Source organism: Copadichromis virginalis, linkage group LG7 (genome assembly GCF_057382275.1).
Source record: "Copadichromis virginalis isolate Kocher_CV1m ecotype Utaka linkage group LG7, C_Virginalis_male_GT1.1, whole genome shotgun sequence".
Classification (NCBI taxonomy): domain Eukaryota; kingdom Metazoa; phylum Chordata; class Actinopteri; order Cichliformes; family Cichlidae; genus Copadichromis; species Copadichromis virginalis.
Genome location: NC_140624.1, coordinates 1,411,383 through 1,430,808, shown reverse-complemented (window position 1 = coordinate 1,430,808; position 19,426 = coordinate 1,411,383). Strand labels below are relative to the sequence as shown.

General features: G+C 41.3%; 2 non-coding genes across 2 annotated transcripts; both read right to left on the bottom strand.

Annotated features, from left to right (window-relative positions):
• Window positions 1-8,696: 8,696 nt before the first annotated feature.
• Window positions 8,697-8,768, bottom strand: trnap-agg (transfer RNA proline (anticodon AGG)). Its single transcript has one exon. It is a non-coding gene; the product is annotated as a tRNA-Pro (tRNA).
• Window positions 8,769-10,097: 1,329 nt separating this feature from the next.
• On the bottom strand, window positions 10,098-10,169 carry trnap-agg (transfer RNA proline (anticodon AGG)). The gene has a single exon. It is a non-coding gene; the product is annotated as a tRNA-Pro (tRNA).
• Between the last annotated feature and the right edge of the window lie 9,257 nt (window positions 10,170-19,426).

Below are 19,426 nucleotides of genomic sequence, written 5' to 3'. Positions count from 1 at the left end.
AACATAACTAGCACGAAGCGGTAATGCATGATGGCAGAATCTGATTGCTAAGACATAAGTTAAAGGTTAAGAGAAGTAAAGAGGAAAATAAGAAAGAAGCTCAGAAATGAGCAGAGCTGCCATAACAGGTAACACAGTTAAGGTTTCAGAAAAAGCATTCTGTCGTTTGTTTGCTTGATCATGCTTTAAACACATCAAAATGCATAGTGGGATTATAATACAAGTGAATACTGTGACAAGCACTGGTATTGAATAGGCAATCACTTAGCAGCAAGGTGAATCGGTGATGCATTAGTGTGGTCTGCACTTCCTCTTCTTTGATTGGGTGAAATGAGTTGAAAGTAATTGGATGAGGGAACCATGGGGAGTGCTCTGCATAATTTCAATAAAACGCCGTTTTTATGCATCTTTGAACGGTGTTTTCTGCCGAGTGACGTAAAAAGCGGCGTTCAAAGATAGACGAAAACACAGTTTTTTCCGCCACTTGGATGGTGCATTCAAGGCGACATGTGTGTGGCGGAAAAAACGGAGTTCTGTCTGGACAAACGCTGGGTTTTTTGCGTTTTAAATAATTAAACTGCGTTTTTTACGCCATTTCTTAACCAAACGGGTTAGAAAAGGGGCGATATTTGGCACTAATGGCTTGCCATACCTGATGGACCCAGGTACGGCGAGGATGTCCTTTACGCCGCTGATCTGCTCTCCACAGTAAATAGAGAAGGGAGACTCTCTCTTCAAACGCTAGATTGACAGCTGCCATCTTGCAAACATACCGTCTGGCACTACTTCCTCCCACATTTCTGCTTCACGCGTGATCAATTCGCGTTGGATGTGCGTCAAGGTGCGAATGTGCACACGACCAGCTAGGGGCGTCTGGCACGTTTTGGTTGTGTCTATCGTGTTCGGTGTGAATGCACCGTAAGAAACAATTTCAAAGGCTTTGGGACTCCACTGGTACCAAATGCACAAACCTTTGAACAGTTTGAACAGTTGCTATTTGAAACAGCCCGTTCTCCCCCTGTACTGTGCACAATACTATACAGGGCCCCAAAATACAGTACGGACTTTATAAAGGAATTTCTGACTGAAGTCACGATAAAATGTGACTCCTTTCTTATTGTCACGGATTTTAATATTCATGTGAGCTGTCCAGAAAAGCCCATGGTTAAAGACTTTTTCAATCTTACTGATTCTTTTAATTTAGTTTGATGTGTGTCTGCACCCACACAAAGGTGTGGCCACACTCTCGATCTGGTTTTAGCGCACACATTGCCTGTTTTTAATCTGAAAGTCTCTGACCCTGTTTTCTGTCCCTGTTGTTAAATTCTTTCACAGCACCACGGTTCTCCACCTACTATAATCAATTCTCCATTCCTGAGACACTCAAACGTAGAGGAACTCAGTTCTAGGTTTCATACCACTTGTCAGACTGCCTTGGATATTGTTGCCCTTCTAAAAATCAGGCATGTTAAGACAAAGCTTGAACCCCGGTTGAACGATGAAGCCCGCGCTGCGAGGCGTGAATGTCGTAGGGCTGAGCGGAGATGGAAAAAAGATAACTTACAGGTCTCTTTGCAAAATGAGAGCGCTGGGCCTTATATAAGTTCACAGTAAAAGAAGCAAAGCGGAAATACTTCGCTAACATTATTTTGATAAATTATCGGAAACCACATATATTGTTTAAGTCAATTGAGACCATTTTAATCACTTTTCAGTTTTGAGCCTTCACATGAAATGTGTGAAAAGTTTCTGCACTTCTTTATAAACAAGGTAGCTTCGGCTAGGGCGCAGATTATTTTGCCCACATCTGACGCCTCTGATCCTCCAATTTGCTCGGCTGTCTTTCAACAGTTTGAGTCGGTTACTCTTGCTCAGCTACAGGAGGTGGTGGATCATCTAAAGCCTGTAGGCTCGCCCTACGATGCCACCCCTCCCCGTTTTCTGAAAGAAGTGGTTTTCTACCACAGGTTCAACTGTTTTAACCATTTTAAATAGCAGCCTTACCTCAGGTGTGGTTCCAAAGAATTTCAAAGATACAATTGTGCAACCACTTCTTAAGAAACCTGGGCTAGATACAAATCCGGTTTTGAAAACTTTAGACCAATATCTAAGCTGCCCTTTTTATCTAAAGTCTTGGAAAAAGTAGCATATAACCAATTGATCCTGTACTTGAATGCACAAAATGTTCAGGAGATTTTCCAGTCTGGTTTTAAAGCAATGCATAGCACTGAATCATCACTCTTAAGAACTTTTAATGATATATTTTTATCATGTGATTCTGGTGAAAGTGTCATTCGTATTTTACACGATTTAACTGCTGCATTTGACACTGTAGACCATGAAATTTTAATCTCGTGTTTGGAGCAGTGTCGGTATAACAGGTGTGGCTCTGAAATGGTTCAGGTCTTACTTAACAGATCGATCCTTGTCAGTTCGCCTAGGAAAGTGCTCCGCTGTCTCATGGAGTACCACAGGGTTCCATTCTGGGCCCTATCCTGCTTTCGCTTTATTTACTTCCCTTGGGCTCAGTTTTTAGGAGACACAGAATATATTTTCACTGGTATGCAGATGACTGCCAGATTTATGTTCCAGAAAAGCCAGATCGGGTCGGTTGTAACCAATGTTCCCTCTAATGTTTCACGTGTCTGAGTGAACACACAAACTCTCTGAGCGTCCCTTGGACCACTGTGAGCGACAGCAGACGTGTGCACTGTGGTCACGCCAGCATCCAATCCATCCAAGTTACATGTTTATTAAAATAATCAAATTACAGCATTTATGTTAGACTACTTTTAATTAACTGCTTCAGCCCACTTACAATGAAAATTAAAAATAAAATCTTGTTCATGACCTGTAGTATGTTAACACTATTGGAAGTAAAAATAACTTGAACTCCAATTGTTGCAACTTTTATACATAAATAAAGCCGCGGCCGGCTGAGTTGGTTGTGTCCCTGTGACGCGCCTCCAATAATCCATAATGAGTCGTACTTGTACTTTGCACATTTATTTTAGGAACAAAACAAAAACAAGCGTTTGCGCTTTCAATCAATTTACAAATAGCGCATGGATTACAAGGTGTGCCAAAAAATGACGGTCAACAGAAAAGTTTGCCCACAAACCACTCACCCAACACACCTGCCGCGAACACCGAGATCAGGTACAGTGGGGCAAAAAAGTATTTAGTCAGCCACCGATTGTGCAAGTTCCCCCACCTAAAATGATGACAGAGGTCAGTAATTTGCACCAGAGGTACACTTCAACTGTGAGAGACAGAATGTGAAAAAAAAAATCCATGAATCCACATGGTAGGATTTGTAAAGAATTTATTGGTAAATCAGGGTGGAAAATAAGTATTTGGTCAATAACAAAAATACAACTCAATACTTTGTAACATAACCTTTGTTGGCAATAACAGAGGTCAAACGTTTACTATAGGTCTTTACCAGGTTTGCACACACAGTAGCTGGTATTTTGGCCCATTCCTCCATGCAGATCTTCTCGAGAGCAGTGATGTTTTGGGGCTGTCGCCGAGCAACACGGACTTTCAACTCCCGCCACAGATTTTCTATGGGGTTGAGGTCTGGAGACTAGCTAGGCCACTCCAGGACTTTCAAATGCTTCTTACGGAGCCACTCCTTTGTTGCCCGGGCGGTGTGTTTTGGATCATTGTCATGTTGGAAGACCCAGCCTCGTTTCATCTTCAAAGTTCTCACTGATGGAAGGAGGTTTTGGCTCAAAATCTCACGATACATGGCCCCATTCATTCTGTCCGTAACACGGATCAGTCGTCCTGTCCCCTTGGCAGAAAAACAGCCCCATAGCATGATGTTTCCACCCCCATGCTTCACAGTAGGTATGGTGTTCTTGGGATGCAACTCAGTATTCTTCTTCCTCCAAACACGACGAGTTGAGTTTATACCAAAAAGTTCTACTTTGGTTTCATCTGACCACATGACATTCTCCCACACCCACATGCTATCTCCTGAGATGCAGGTAAAGCTATACACCTGTGCCACCATAACAAATAAACAAAACATAAACATTGACTTTGGCTCTTACACCAATTTTGAAAACAAAACTTTCTTTTTTTATTTGTTATACAGGGAGTGCAGAATTATTAGGCAAATGAGTATTTTGTCCACATCATCCTCTTCATGCATGTTGTCTTACTCCAAGCTGTATAGGCTCGAAAGCCTACTACCAATTAAGCATATTAGGTGATGTGCATCTCTGTAATGAGAAGGGGTGTGGTCTAATGACATCAACACCCTATATCAGGTGTGCATAATTATTAGGCAACGTCCTTTCCTTTGGCAAAATGGGTCAAAAGAAGGACTTGACAGGCTCAGAAAAGTCAAAAATAGTGAGATATCTTGCAGAGGGATGCAGCCGTCTCAAAATTGCAAAGCTTCTGAAGCGTGATCATCGAACAATCAAGCGTTTCATTCAAAATAGTCAACAGGGTCGCAAGAAGCGTGTGGAAAAACCAAGGCGCAAAATAACTGCGCATGAACTGAGAAAAGTCAAGCGTGCAGCTGCCAAGATGCCACTTGCCACCAGTTTGGCCATATTTCAGAGCTGCAACATCACTGGAGTGCCCAAAAGCACAAGGTGTGCAATACTCAGAGACATGGCCAAGGTAAGAAAGGCTGAAAGACGACCACCACTGAACAAGACACACAAGCTGAAACGTCAAGACTGGGCCAAGAACTATCTCAAGACTGGTTTTTCTAAGGTTTTATGGACTGATGAAATGAGAGTGAGTCTTGATGGGCCAGATGGATGGGCCCGTGGCTGGACTGGTAAAGGGCAGAGAGCTCCAGTCCCACTCAGACGCCAGCAAGGTGGAGGTGGAGTACTGGTTTGGGCTGGTATCATCAAAGATGAGCTTGTGGGGCCTTTTCGGGTTGAGGATGGAGTCAAGCTCAACTCCCAGTCCTACTGCCAGTTTCTGGAAGACACCTTCTTCAAGCAGTGGTACAGGAAGAAGTCTGCATCCTTCAAGAAAAACATGATTTTCATGCAGGACAATGCTCCATCACACGCGTCCAAGTACTCCACAGCGTGGCTGCAAGAAAGGGTATAAAAGAAGAAAAACTAATGACATGGCCTCCTTGTTCACCTGATCTGAACCCCATTGAGAACCTGTGGTCCATCATCAAATGTGAGATTTACAAGGAGGGAAAACAGTACACCTCTCTGAACAGTGTCTGGGAGGCTGTGGTTGCTGCTGCACGCAATGTTGATGGTGAACAGATCAAAACACTGACAGAATCCATGGATGGCAGGCTTTTGAGTGTCCTTGCAAAGAAAGGTGGCTATATTGGTCGCTGATTTGTTTTTGTTTTGTTTTTGAATGTCAGAAACGTATATTTGTGAATGTGGAGATGTTATATTGGTTTCACTGGTAAAAATAAATAATTGAAATGGGTATATATTTGTTTTTTGTTAAGTTGCCTAATAATTATGCACAGTAATAGTCACCTGCACACACAGATATCCCCCTAAAATAGCTAAAACTAAAAACAAACTAAAAACTACTTCCAAAAACATTCAGCTTTGATATTAATGAGTTTTTTGGGTTCATTGAGAACATGGTTGTTGTTCAATAATAAAATTATTCCTCAAAAATATAACTTGCCTAATAATTCTGCACTCCCTATAAAGCTCTGACTTGTATTATGAGTCTGAGTCTGTGGTCTGGGAGAGAGTCTGTAACTCGGTCTGCAGAATACAGTAAATAATGACCAATGTTGGGCAATTAATTATATAGTTACTTCTTCAAAAAAGTAACGTTGTTGTTTGTTATACAAACAACAAAGTTTTGCAGCTGTTTACCTAAAAATGCAGCCAAGGCGTTTTTTAAACAAACATTTCAAACTATTTACAGAACAATCAGCTGTTCTGCATCAAATCTGATGCCACACAAATTATTTGTGCCACTCCAAAAATAATTTGTGTCCACTATGAGATGAAGGAGAACAACACCTGATACCTGCAGGCCTGACAGCAGCAGATGTATCACTGCTGTAACACCTGTAACACTCAGCAGTCGCCTCATTGTTCTGACACACAACAAAACTATTGACTACACTACACACTAACTACACACTAACTACACACTAACTACACAAGATTTGCGCTAAACGTCACAAATCTCTCACATCTCAAACACGCCGTCACTCCTAAAACTTCCCCCTCCCTAAACAACTAAATGCCATGTTGCCATATCACGTTTTGATTGATCCACATAGTACATTTGTTCACAGGCTTTCGAGCGTTTTCCTTATAAAACGCTGTTTTTACCGTTTCTTCCCGCAGTAAATATAAACAACGACAGTATTCAGGAAGAAAAACAAACATTTCAGATATTTTATCATAACTCTGGTTTTACGTGGCCGATCAACACAATTTAAAAACTGGTATAAAGTCCACACTTTGTCCGTCAGTTGTTCCGTCTGTCCTGCTCACATCTCCAATGGTTGTACATGCTGTCATTAACGTGGCTTCACTCGCCGCTTTGCTCGCTAAAACACCGGTGTCGGCACATAAGGACGCTGTCATAGCCTTTCAACCATGTGGATTAGCTGCGTATATATGAATGTGAATCGCATGATTGGCTGGACTGTGGGATAAGGTAAGATAAGAGAGAGAGATAAGATAGAACTTTATTAATCCCTCGGGTGGGTTCCTCTGGGAAATTCGACTTCCAAAAAAAGCACAGCAACGACCGAAGTTAGTTACAGAACTGTTATATATATATATATATATATATATATATATATATATATATATATATATATATATATATATATATATATATATATATACACACACACACACACACATATATATAAATACAGAGACAAATATAAATAAAATATACGAAGGGGATAAATAGAATAAATAGGAATAAAAAATAAAAATACAAGTGAATTGCACATTTCAAGTATTGAGTCTATTGCACTGTTGACTATTTACAAAAAGTATTGCACAAGGTATTGCACAGTGAGGTGAAGAGGCACTACAGCTTAGTTGTTCCCCCCTCCTTTGTCCTCCTGTTTCCCCTCCCTCTCCCCTCCAGAGAGGAGTTAAACAGTCTGATGGCGTGTGGGACAAAGGAGTTTTTAAGTCTGTTAGTTCTTGTCTTTGGGAGAAGCAACCTGTCACTGAACAGACTCTTCTGATTGTTTATGGCCGTGTGCAGAGGATGCCCGGCATTGTTCATAATGTCCAGCAGTTTCTTTAATGTCCTTTTCTCTGCCACTGTCACCAGAGTGTCCAGCTTCATGCCGACCACAGCGCTAGCCCTCCTGATCAGTTTCTCCAGCCTGGATGAGTCCTTCTTTGCTGTGCTGCTCCCCCAGCACACCACAGCATAGGTGGCATCGTTCTGATCCCATACGGGAGCAGCCAGTCACTGACTAACACTGCAGAACAGAATTGTTAAAGTTTTAATGTTAATTTCAATTCAGGTTAGATTTTTTTTCTGTGCGCAGAGACCGTGCCAGAAGTGCGCAATTGCGCACGCGCGCAGCTTAGAGGGACCATTGGTGGTGAGGTCTAGTTTCTTTCATCTGAGGCAGCTGACCAAAATTAAGCACTTTCTTGCATGACAGCAATTTGAAACAGTAATCCATGCCTTTGTAACCGTTCGGCTGGATTACTGTAATTCTCTTTATTTTGGGGTGAGTCGATCTCCTGCTTGTCGACTGCAGCTAGCTCAGAATGCTGCTGCACGTCTTTTAACTGGCACTCGTAGATGCGAGCATATCACCCAGTTTTATATTCACTTCATTGGCTGCCCGTGCATTTATTAAGCTGCTTTTATTTGTTTTTAAATGTTTGTCTAATGCTGCCCCTCTGTACCTCTCTCAGCTTCTTCATCCATACATACCTTCCCGGTCCCTCAGGTCGGCAGACCAGCTCCTCCTGAGCGTGCCCAGGACTAATCGTGAGCTCAGAGGGGATCGGGCGTTTGCTGTGCAACACTGTAGCAGCATCAAAACTGTGGAATGAGTTGCCTTTACATGTTAGACAGGACCTTCCTTATCTGTTTTTAAATCACGTCTTAAAACATATTTATTTACTTTGGCTTACAGCAGCAGGACTTGTTGATGTCTCTTCATATGTTTCTTATTAATCATATTATTTTTCAATTTTAAGATATTCTATATGTAATGTAAACTGCTTTCTCTTTGTTTATATTTGTAGTACGTTGGCCAACATTGTTGGATGTAAAGTTCATTATAAATAAAGATGCTATGCTATTCTAAGCAAATATGATATTGAAAATGTGATAAATAAAAATGAATAAAAATAAGACTGCAAGTTTTTTACAGCTGCAAAGTTCACGGGCAGCAGCCTTTTGTGTGTCTCCGTGTGTGCTGCATGAAAAGTTACAAGAAATACATTTTTCAATTATCACAAAATTAACTTTGACACAAGGGGATAAAAAAAAGCAAGGGCTCGTCCTTGACAGTTGACAGATGACTTGACAGTTCATGTGCAGTCACTTACTATACTTGCTTTGATAGCGTTTGTCTTCAAACATCTCATTTTGAGTACAGCTTTTTACAGGAGTTCAGTTCACAGGCAGCAGACTCTTTTGTGTCTTTGTCCATTTGAAAAGTTGCAAGAAAGTCATGTTTCTATTCTCAAATAATCCATTTTAACTGAATTGATTAAAACTTAGGGCTCGTCCGGGATTTGAACCCGGGACCTCTCGCACCCTAAGCGAGAATCATACCCCTAGACCAACGAGCCACAGGACACAATAGCTCACATCTGGACTTCTGACATATACTTGTGTCTGAATCCTGCAAAGTTGTGATGTGGCATTTGGTCCTCACTGCTTCATCCAGTACAACACCACCCTCTGCTGGTGGAAAACGTTATAAGTCTTCATCTCGTTAACAGACGCCCCCACTATATGCTGTAGCATTTTTATGGTATCTATGTACCTTTTTCACTAGAGATGTGTAAAAACAGCATTTATTTCTTCAGTTGCACAAACGTAATTATACAAAAAACATTAAAAAGTTTTTAAGGGACAGGAATACACCCCTGTGGATTCCTGCCTCATCCCCGTGGTCTGCCAGGATGGCGCGCCGCTCCTCCGTGACCCCTGTCCTCCACAATCTGAGGCCGCTGTGTCGGACTCCCTGTAAATGACTTTTCAGAATTTCTAGCTGGGATTATACCCAACTACGATCATGTTCTTATTGTGGGAGATTTTAATATCCAATTCTCATGTTTGTTTTTAAATGTTTAAACGGTCTTGCCCCAATTTACCTCTCTGAGCTTCTTCATCCTTACTCACCCCCAGGTCTCTCAAGTCAGCTGACAAGCTGCTCCTGGAGGTACCCAGGTCCAAGAGGAAGCTCGGAGGGGGCGGGGCCTTCTCTGCCCCAGCACATTAGAGAGGCCCCCTCACTGTCCACTTTTAAAACACGTCTTAAAACCCATTTTTACTCCTTGGCTTATGACACAGTCTGACCCTGATTTTATTGTTTTAATCTAATGCCATGATTTTTATTGTTTTAAATGCAATTCTAATTATCATTTTATTCAATTTTATTATTGTTTTTGCTATTTGTGCCAATTTTATTACTTTAAATGTTATTTTAATTGTCATCTTATTTTTTAAAAATATTTCTCTATTTTATATTATTTATTTTTTTTAACTTGTTTAATGTATCATGTTTGGCATGTCAAGTGTACAGCACTTTGTGTTCAGCTTGGGGCTGATCTGAAAGTGCTATATAAATAAATTGCTTGCTTGCTATTTAAACAAAACACTTATTTACCGAGTAAAGAGAAATTTCTTGATGCATTCTGATTAACGCACTGTCACAAGACAAGCTGTCAGTTTGATAGTGCGGTAATTCTTGACTTGACAGTTCATGTGCAGTCACTTACTATACTTGCTTTGATAGCGTTTGTCTTCAAACATCTCATTTTGAGTACAGCTTTTTACAGGAGTTCAGTTCACAGGCAGCAGACTCTTTTGTGTCTTTGTCCATTTGAAAAGTTGCAAGAAAGTCATGTTTCTATTCTCAAATAATCCATTTTAACTGAATTGATTAAAACTTAGGGCTCGTCCGGGATTTGAACCCGGGACCTCTCGCACCCTAAGCGAGAATCATACCCCTAGACCAACGAGCCACAGAAAGCAGCGGCTCACATCTGGACTTCTGACATATACTTGTGTGCAAAGTTGTGGCATTTTGTCCTCACTGCTTCATCCAGTGCAGCACCGCCCTCTGGTGGTGAAAAATGTGATATCTTCAACTTGAACTTTTAAACGTTCTTTTTTTTTTTTTTTTTTTTTTTTCTTTCTTTCTTTTTTTTGTGTGTCCCGTTTGGATCTTTAGCATCAGAATTGTTGTCTTAAGGCCAAGAAAGATGCCAAGCGGATTTATTTTACCAAGTGGATCATCATGGCCTTGCCATATTGGCCCATTGGATTGACCTTTATTATAATTATGAATTTATTTTATTTTCAGTTGCTACAAACGGGACAGACATGACTGGGGGATAGGACAGGGAGAAAGAATGAAAGAAAGAGAGGGAGAGAAAGAAAACCAAAGGTGGGAAGAGACGGTGAGAAGGGGGGGAAGAAAGAAAGAAAAAAACAAACAAAAAAAACAAAACACCTGGATCACCTGTATGGAGAAAAAAAACAGAAGAGAAAGCAAACAACAAAGAGCAACATAATAAAAAAAACGGCACCATCACAATAAACTAGCTAGCAGTAAATATCAGTAGATACTAAATAATAAACGATATTGTGCAGCACGCAAGATAGACAGCGTACAATGTGCTTTGAGGCAGCAGCCAAGAAAGGTGTAGTCCGCGTCTGTGAATACCCGTGTGTACACCTGTGAGCATACCTGTGTGGATCAGCATGCTTGTATTCCAAAGGTTTCTCCATGTAACAATCTGCTAGAGAGTGTGGGGGGGCCACAGCCCCGTCCTCCAGGGCATGAAGCAGGTATGGAGGAGATCAAAACTCCAGACATCCAGAGGCCCCCAGAACACAAGAGACCAAGGAAGACCAACAGAGGGGCAGCCGCGCCACTGTCCCAGTAAGAGCTGAGGAGAGTCCCAGATGAGGGCTCGCCCAGCAGCCGCGGAGCAGAAGCCAGGGGGAGTTGCAGTGACGCGCCCGTGAGCTCCGCCGGCAGCCAGCCGTGCCTGAGTGACCGAGCCCCAGGCCGAGAGGCCGGGGGCACCCCACCTCCGAAGTGGCCCGAGCGAGCCCCAGGCTCCAGGCCCCGATAAGCGGCCGCCAAGGAGTGAGCCGGTGTGTACCCGGACGCCCACCCCCAGACACAAAGAACCACCAACGCACTGACACCTGAGGGAGTCCGCCACTGGCAGGGGAAGTGGTGGTGGGTGGAGATAGGCCTCCAAACCTTGGAGGGCCTGAGATGTCCCCAGAGAGGTGGCGTCTGATACCCAACCTGACATATAGACACAGACATACAGGCACACACAGATACAAACATCCATTCCCACCCTCATGCTCTCATATGCACTTACTCCACACTCAACCAACGTGGAGACAGACATAAAGAGACGCTGTACACACGATCACACTCCCCAAGCGTACTCTACAAACCGGGTCTAGGTGCCCCCGCCCCTGGAGGGGGGAACTGCACCCAGACCCAGGTGGTGTTACCCTTTTCCCTGCGGTGGGGGGAGGCAGACCGCCCCGACTCCGCAGCAGCAGGGAGGCCCCACACTCCAGACCGCAGTCGGACGGCCAACTCCTCCTCCTAGCCCCCCCGCTCCAGCAGGTCGCAGAAAATGGGGGTGAGAGAAGACTCCAAACTTTTAAACGTTCTTAACAAAAGAAGTCAAAGACTTTATCTTTGATGTGCATGGTATCCATTATTGCAGATCATATATTATATATCCTGTAGTGTTTGTTTTTCACAATAGTACACGTGGAAGTATTAGTAAAACTGACTATGATGTTAACAAAAGGTAGAAAGAATAAACAGGAAGTGGTCAACGTTCCTGCAAGACCATGGTGCTACATATTACATATAGCAGACAATCAAAACAGGACCACATGTGCAATGTGCAAAAAATGCAAAAAATGCATAAACAAAAATGGTGCAGCACCGGACAGAACAGAACGAGACAGACACAAGACAGTGCAGGAACAAGAGTACAATAGAAATTTGCAAAAGACTTTGTATTGTGCAAAAAGTCACATGTTGTATGAAGGTTTGTGTGTGAGAGAGAAAGAAGAGTGAAGAGGTGATGTCATGTTCTCGGCTTTTTAGGAAACAAACATTTGTTCCACATGACTTTTCCGGTAATTTGTGCCCCACCAGTGAGGCATGCCACACACTTTGAGAATTGCTGCCCTATAGCCCAACAAGCAAAATGAAACCTTTATGGTGCTGTGACATGAGAATCTATTCCAACATAATCTTCTGCTGGTAAAGTTTTTCTTTATTGTTTTTTAATTTCTTAAGACATTGGAGACCTACATAAAGAACGATTCAATAAGTCGCTGAGTGGATTTCCCACTGTATAGACTATGTGCACCTTAGCATATGCTACTTCCGGTGGGGAAACTCCTGTAGGGCTTCGTTTCCAGTGTGATATTCGCGTCTTGTTTACGGTCGGGTTTTCCAAAAAAAAGGTCAACCAAATGGACGAATCAAGCGGCGATTTACATTTCTCAAGATGTCTTGGGCATTTACCGAATATGTCTGTAGATGATGTTCATCGACTTATCGATATTTTTCCCTCGCACCTCAGAGCAAAAGAGAGAAAGGGTTGAAATTTCTCAGTATTTGTATATAGAGTTCCCTTGTCTTGATGCATGCTCAGTCATCCAGGTAAGTAAATCTCCAAAGGTTGATTCTGTGCATCTGGACGTAGCGTTTTGTGGGAGAAACGTTTCATCCCTCATCCAAGTGACGTCTTCAGTCTCAGCTGACTGCAGGTTTCAATCTTATAAACAGTACATTTGCATAATGACTGGTCAGTTCCTTAATCTTAATTATGCAAATTCTCATGACCATTGATCAACAACCACACCCAAAACCCACTGATCAAAGACCACTGATCAATGGCCATGAGTACCTACCCTGGAACACCACCAAGTCATTGGTTCAGATATGTGGATGACACCTGGGTGAAAATCAAATCTCAGGACGTTCCACATTTCACGGATCACATTAACTCATCAAATTCACCAGGAAGGATATGAACAGTGGCAGGTTAGCCTTCTTAGACTGTGAGATTTCCATCAGTAATGGGGGACATCTAAAAGCTGACGTGTACCGTAAACCTGCACATACGGATCAGTATTTAAGGTTTGACTCTCATCATCCACTGGAGCACAAACTGGGCGTCATCAGGACGCTACAACACAGAGCGAACACCATCCCCACTGACACAGCAGCCAGGGAAGCAGAAGAACATCAAGAAGGCCCTGAGTAAATGTGGTTATCCCCACAAAGCTGGGAAGGCTCCTAAAGAAAGCTCCAGCCGATCCAGGAGAGAAGAACAACCGCTGCCTAAGTGAAAACCTGTAGTGATCCCGTACGTGTCAGGAGTATCGGAGCAGCTGAGACGCATTTTTTCTAAACATCAGGTCTCTGTGGCTTTTAAACCCCAAAACACGCTGCGGCAAAAACTGGTCCACCCCAAGGATCGGGTCCCCGACACAAACAGAGTAACATAGTGTGCGCTGTTAAGTGCAGGAGGATTGCCAGGATTCATACATCGGGGAAACCAAACAACCTCAGTATTAATCATCAGTATTAATTTTAATTTCAATTCAGGTTAGATTTTTTTTGTGGGCAACGCAGATTTTCTGTGCGCAGAGACCGTGCCAGCAGTGCGCAATTGCGCACGTGGCAGCTTAGGGAACATTGGTGGTGAGTGTTCCCAGACTACAGCCAGATCAACTATGCTATGTGATAGTCAGTAGATGGGTTCCAAATTGAAGATCATATGCAAGTTTTGGAGACTGTTTATTACTAATCACTTGGTAACTGCTGTAAATTCACAGTAACTGCCATCTCCTTACAAATGTTTTTTGGATTAACCACACTTATACAGACTGTATAGAACTACCACCTCTAAAATGTTCGTTTGCAGAGAAAAGAGACAGGCAGACTATGCTTACAGGATGTGATGTGACAACACTAATGAAATATTGATGTGTCATATTTGTTCAAGACGTTTTTCTTATGGGCAAAAATATTAAAATCATAATGAACAGGGGTGGTGATTCCTATGACTTTGTGTATATAATTTGGAATTTTTTACAAATGTGGGCCAAAAATAGACACATGATATCATTTCATTCATTTCAAAGGTTTATTTGCATGACGCACAAACAGACACAATTGAAAGGTACAAATGTGTTGTGCCTGAAACGAATTCAAATGTGGTGCAGATGTGTGTCACAGGTTGATCTGGCTGTAGGCTGTGGCACTTGGCCAGAGGTGGCGCTGGTTGACTCGAGTCCATGTTAGTGCACAAAGTAAACTGCACGCTGTAGTTGTGAAGCAAAAACGCTGAAATCGGAGAAATAAAACATGCGAGGGAACGACTCGTTTACTCTTTCTGTCCTGTGAACAACATCGGCGTGGTGTTAATTGTTTGCTGTTTTCGCCATCGCGTCGTGCATGAGACAATCACCAGGTAAACTCGCGACAGTTTTAAACATTTTGTTGTTCAACAGCATCAAGACTGACGGAGTGTGTTTGAGACAACCTCACAAGTGTCACAGATGACACATTTGGCGTTTTTTTGCTGGTTTGTCGGTAGCAGCTCCTGAAACGCAAGTCTGCCGCACACCTGTTCGACCAAATCCAGTTAATCCAAGAGCGTCTGGAACACCGGAAATGTACAACCCTACAGCCGGTCTTAAAACAGGAAGTTAGCATTTTGTCGTGCACAGGGGCTGTATCCCAATTCGGGGTCTGCAGCCTTAAAGGCCGCACTTTAAGGCCGATTACGTCGAAGCGACAAAGGCTGTCCCAATTCGAAGGCTGCTCGAAATGCGGCCCTCAAATGCATCCTTCATTTCCCTGAATTTTAAGGACGTGGCGGTGTAGACTTCGTGGCCCAACATATCCCAGAATGCATAGCGCGGCGGTGGGTGTGGATTAGTGATGTTCGATTTGTGAACGAATCGTTCAATACTCAAGAATCACTTTACTGACTCGTGAATCATGATTCACAAGCCCAACTGACTCACTGACTCAACCCTGTTGCTGTTAGCAAACTAATTCCATTAGTAGAAATATATCTAGCTTATAATTAAAATTGTGGGGGGGGGGGGGGGGGGGGAAACAACAGCCAGTTTCGTAACAAAAGCATTTCCGCTCTGAACTGGAAGAAAAAACCCTGAGTAGAAGCTCACATCAAGAAAATAGCTCTTCGGTTCAGAGTAGCATCGCGCTGCTAACATGCTAACAACACATTTGAGCTACTCACCCCCTCCCTTCCTGTGCTGAATCGTAAGCGTAAGCGAATCACTCAGGACTCGCTCACCCCCTCCCTCCTGTGCTGAATCATAGAACGAGCGAATCACTCAGGACTCACTCACCCCCTCCCTCCTGTGCTGAATCATAGAACGAGCGAATCACTCAGGACTCGCTCACCCATACACAGAATTTATCCTTCTAAAGATTATCTTCAAAGCAAATTCAAATTAGACATTGATACAAGCTGTAGCTTTTGTAAAACTTCCAAGGAATCTACTACACATCTTTTTTGGTTTTGTAACCTTGTACAAGATTTTTGGCAGAGCTTATGTGTTTTTATTTCAGAAAATATATTTAAAGGATTTGTACTGTTTTGGAAATATGTTTTGTTTGGTCTGCACAAAAATCAAAAACAATTCAATTTTGATAACAGATATATGATTAACTTGTTACTTTTAATGGCTAAATTTCATATTCACAAGTCCAAATATTTAGGAAGACATCCCTCTTTCTATGTATTCTCCTTTGAACTTGTACAGTATCTTAACTCTATTAAGAACTCCACTAACCCAAAAGCTATAAAAACTATTGGTGTTTGTGAAAAAATCAAGATCTTTCAATCACTTTGTTCTTTGGCTTGATTAGTTACTTTCCCCCTAGCATGTTTCTATTGTTGTTTTTGAATGCTGTTCTTGTATTTGTTTATCTATGCATACAATTCTTCTGTAAGTACATCACCATTATTGTAATACTGCTTAATTCCATTTTGTATTGTACTGATGTTTAAATAAAGATTTTGGAAAAAAAAAAAAAAAAAAAAAAAAAAAAAAGGACTCGCTCACCCCCTCCCTCCTGTGCTGAATCATAGAGCGAACGAACGAATCACTCACTCACCCCCTCCCTCCTGGCTCACAGCTTCTTCTTCTTCTTCTTGGTTGGCAACCAATGTTAAGGCGCATTACCGCCCCCTGGCTGAACGCACAGTGGACATTTAGATGAGAAAATATATATTTGACACACTTAAGGAAAATACTAATAAAATACAAATAAACAAAATAAATGTTTATTACGGAATTTTGATAGGAAATTGCTTAATTTTAGAAATGTTTTTGCTCTTTTTTTCTCTATAAAATAGTAGTTTTTTTTTTTTAATCATTCATCTTAGCAGTGGGATTTACATGAAAAGGGAAACAAATTAAGTTTGAGTGAAAATGTAAAATTTTTGCACTCTCTGATCAACTGACTCAGTGACTCAAAACACCCGATTCACTTCGGTGAGTGACTCATTAACACTCGACTCAGTAAAAAGAATCAAATTTACCATCACTAGTCTGGATAACTTTGCCGGAAAAAACGGTGGATGAGTTGTGCCCGAAGAGTAAACTTTAAGTAAGTACTGAATATTATGTCACTTATTTATGTGCAAATGTTTAATAACGAAGAACATTAAAACATTACTGTTGGCCACATGCCTCTCATCCGCCGTTTTTTTTTGCAAATTTATCCACACCCATCGCTGCGCTATGCATTCTGGGATACGTTGGGCCACGAAGTCTACACTGCCACAGCCTTAAAATTCAGGGAAATGAAGGATGCATTTCAGGGCTGCATTTCGAGCAGCTGTCACTACCCGATCGGTACCCCGCATGCGCAAATCTTACGCCACTTCCTCTCTTTGCCAACATTGCGACATTCAATATATTTGAATGATACGGTTAGCCCCCAGTTAGCTCCTAGCATTTCTCAACAGCCCTGCCTCCTTTTCGACTGCCCGGGACATTTAAACAATGGATAATCCGTATACAAAGAAATTCATGCTTTTCTCCTCAACAGAGAGCGTTCCCCGATTGAGCAACAGCGCCGTAAAATAAGAAGAATGGCGCCTAATTACAGAGTTAATAATGCAGACTTCGTAATATCTCACGTGTAGATTCATCAGCCAGATGAAGTGTTAACTGACAATTGACATCATCATCACTATTCCAACAATCCTCTCCTCACAGACAAGCATAAGCACACTCGGCTATCGCTAAATCAGATTTAACACACGTTTGTAATGACGCTAATTCAGTTTATAATAGGGTTTATTCGCTCGGTCAGCAGGTGGCGGTATCCTCGTACACTGGGGAGTACACTGCCATTAAACGAACAGAAGAAGAAGAAAACATCTGCACATGCGCGGTACGGATCGGGTAGACCCGATTTGTACGGTCAGACTTTACACATGCGCAGTAAGGATCGGAGAGTCCTGATTCGTAACTTTCTTTTTATTTTTCGTTTTTGTCCACATTGTACTGAAATGCTTCATTGTTGCAAACATTTTAAGATATACTTGTTATTCTTAACATCTTAACAAATACTCTGACCTGTAACTATCGTAAAACGCTACGACCGGAAGTAGAAACCTTTCGCGCATGCGGGGTACCGATCGGGTTTCCGGTACGGATCGGGTAGTGATAGGTTTTTTTTTTTTTTTTTTTTTTTTTTTTTTTTTTTTAAATACTTTAATTAAATTTATGCACATATTACAATCTCTCGTTGGGAGACAACATTTGTGCAACAACATCTTGAAAAGGTTGAATAAGAAATCAAACGAAAAAAAACAAAACAAACAAAAAAAACAAAACAAAAAAAAACACATATATACATATACATAAATATATGAAGGCCATTTTTATGACATATAACAGTTTCCTTTCTGCGAACACTTTAACATACATGTGGCTTACTTAGTACACCAAAAACACAATCATTAAAAGGATAGAGATTGAGTCCCATTGTCGCATATCAAAGCAGCCTCTTTACATGAATCCCTCAGTAATTCTAAAGATGACAAAAAAGATTTTAATTCAATTTTCAATACAGTTAGGGAAGGTCTTTTACTTTTCCATTTGCATTTGTGTATGTGGTATTTGCCCATAATTATCACCACCTTGTGTAGCATGGACAGTTCCTTAGATGGATCACCATTATTATATAAAACTTGTGTTAGAGTCAGTGGGGTCATCCCATCTATTCTTATACTCAACCAGTCTACTAGATCTTGCCAAAAGTCAGTTGTTACTGAGCAGGAAAAAAACAAATGATCAATACTTTCCGCATTTTGTGAACAAAATCCACATGGCTCTACCTCAAACCCAAACCTCTTTTTAAGCATTTCAGCTGCTGGGTAATATCCATTAATTATTTTAAATTGCATTTCTTTGACTTTGGGGGGGATAGGCCATTTTAAAAAGTGCGTATATTTGTTCGTTATTTTAACATTACTCCCTTTTAGTTTTGTGTTACTGTTAAAGTCGTGAAATAATTTGTTTTTAAATATCTTGTTCATGGTTTTATTATTACAGTTTTTATCCGTCAAAGGAATCTGGTTTAGATGTAAAGAAGGTAGACTAATTTGTGCCTTAGAGTAATACAAATAACCTTGAATCAAACTCAACAGAGGTAAGGGGATTGCCTTACAAACCTTGTCATATTCTCTAAGGGAACACTGAATGTTAAACTTCGCATTAAAAACGCCCACTGAGAGAAACTGACCCCTTTCATCAAGTAAGTCTGTTATAAAGATTATGTTTTTTTCAAACCACTCTTTAATAAACAATGACTTCTTATTAATTGTAATTGTTCTGTTATTCCACAAGGTGGAGCAATGTGGTGAAAAGTTATGGGCAAACACCATCTTCCAATAAGACAAGACCTGCTTATGATATTCTGACAGTTTCACAGGCAACTTCAATATATCAAAACCACATTTCAGGAGAAAATCCAACCCTCCCACCTTTTTGAAAATATTTTTTGGGATATGGAACCATATGGAGTCAGGTTTCAAGAGGAAGGCTTTTATCCAGTTTATTTTAAATACTCCAACCATTGATTGAAAATCAATTGACTTTATACCACCTTTAGCGTAATCTTTGACAAGTTGTGATTTTTTAATGTAATGTGTTTTATTGC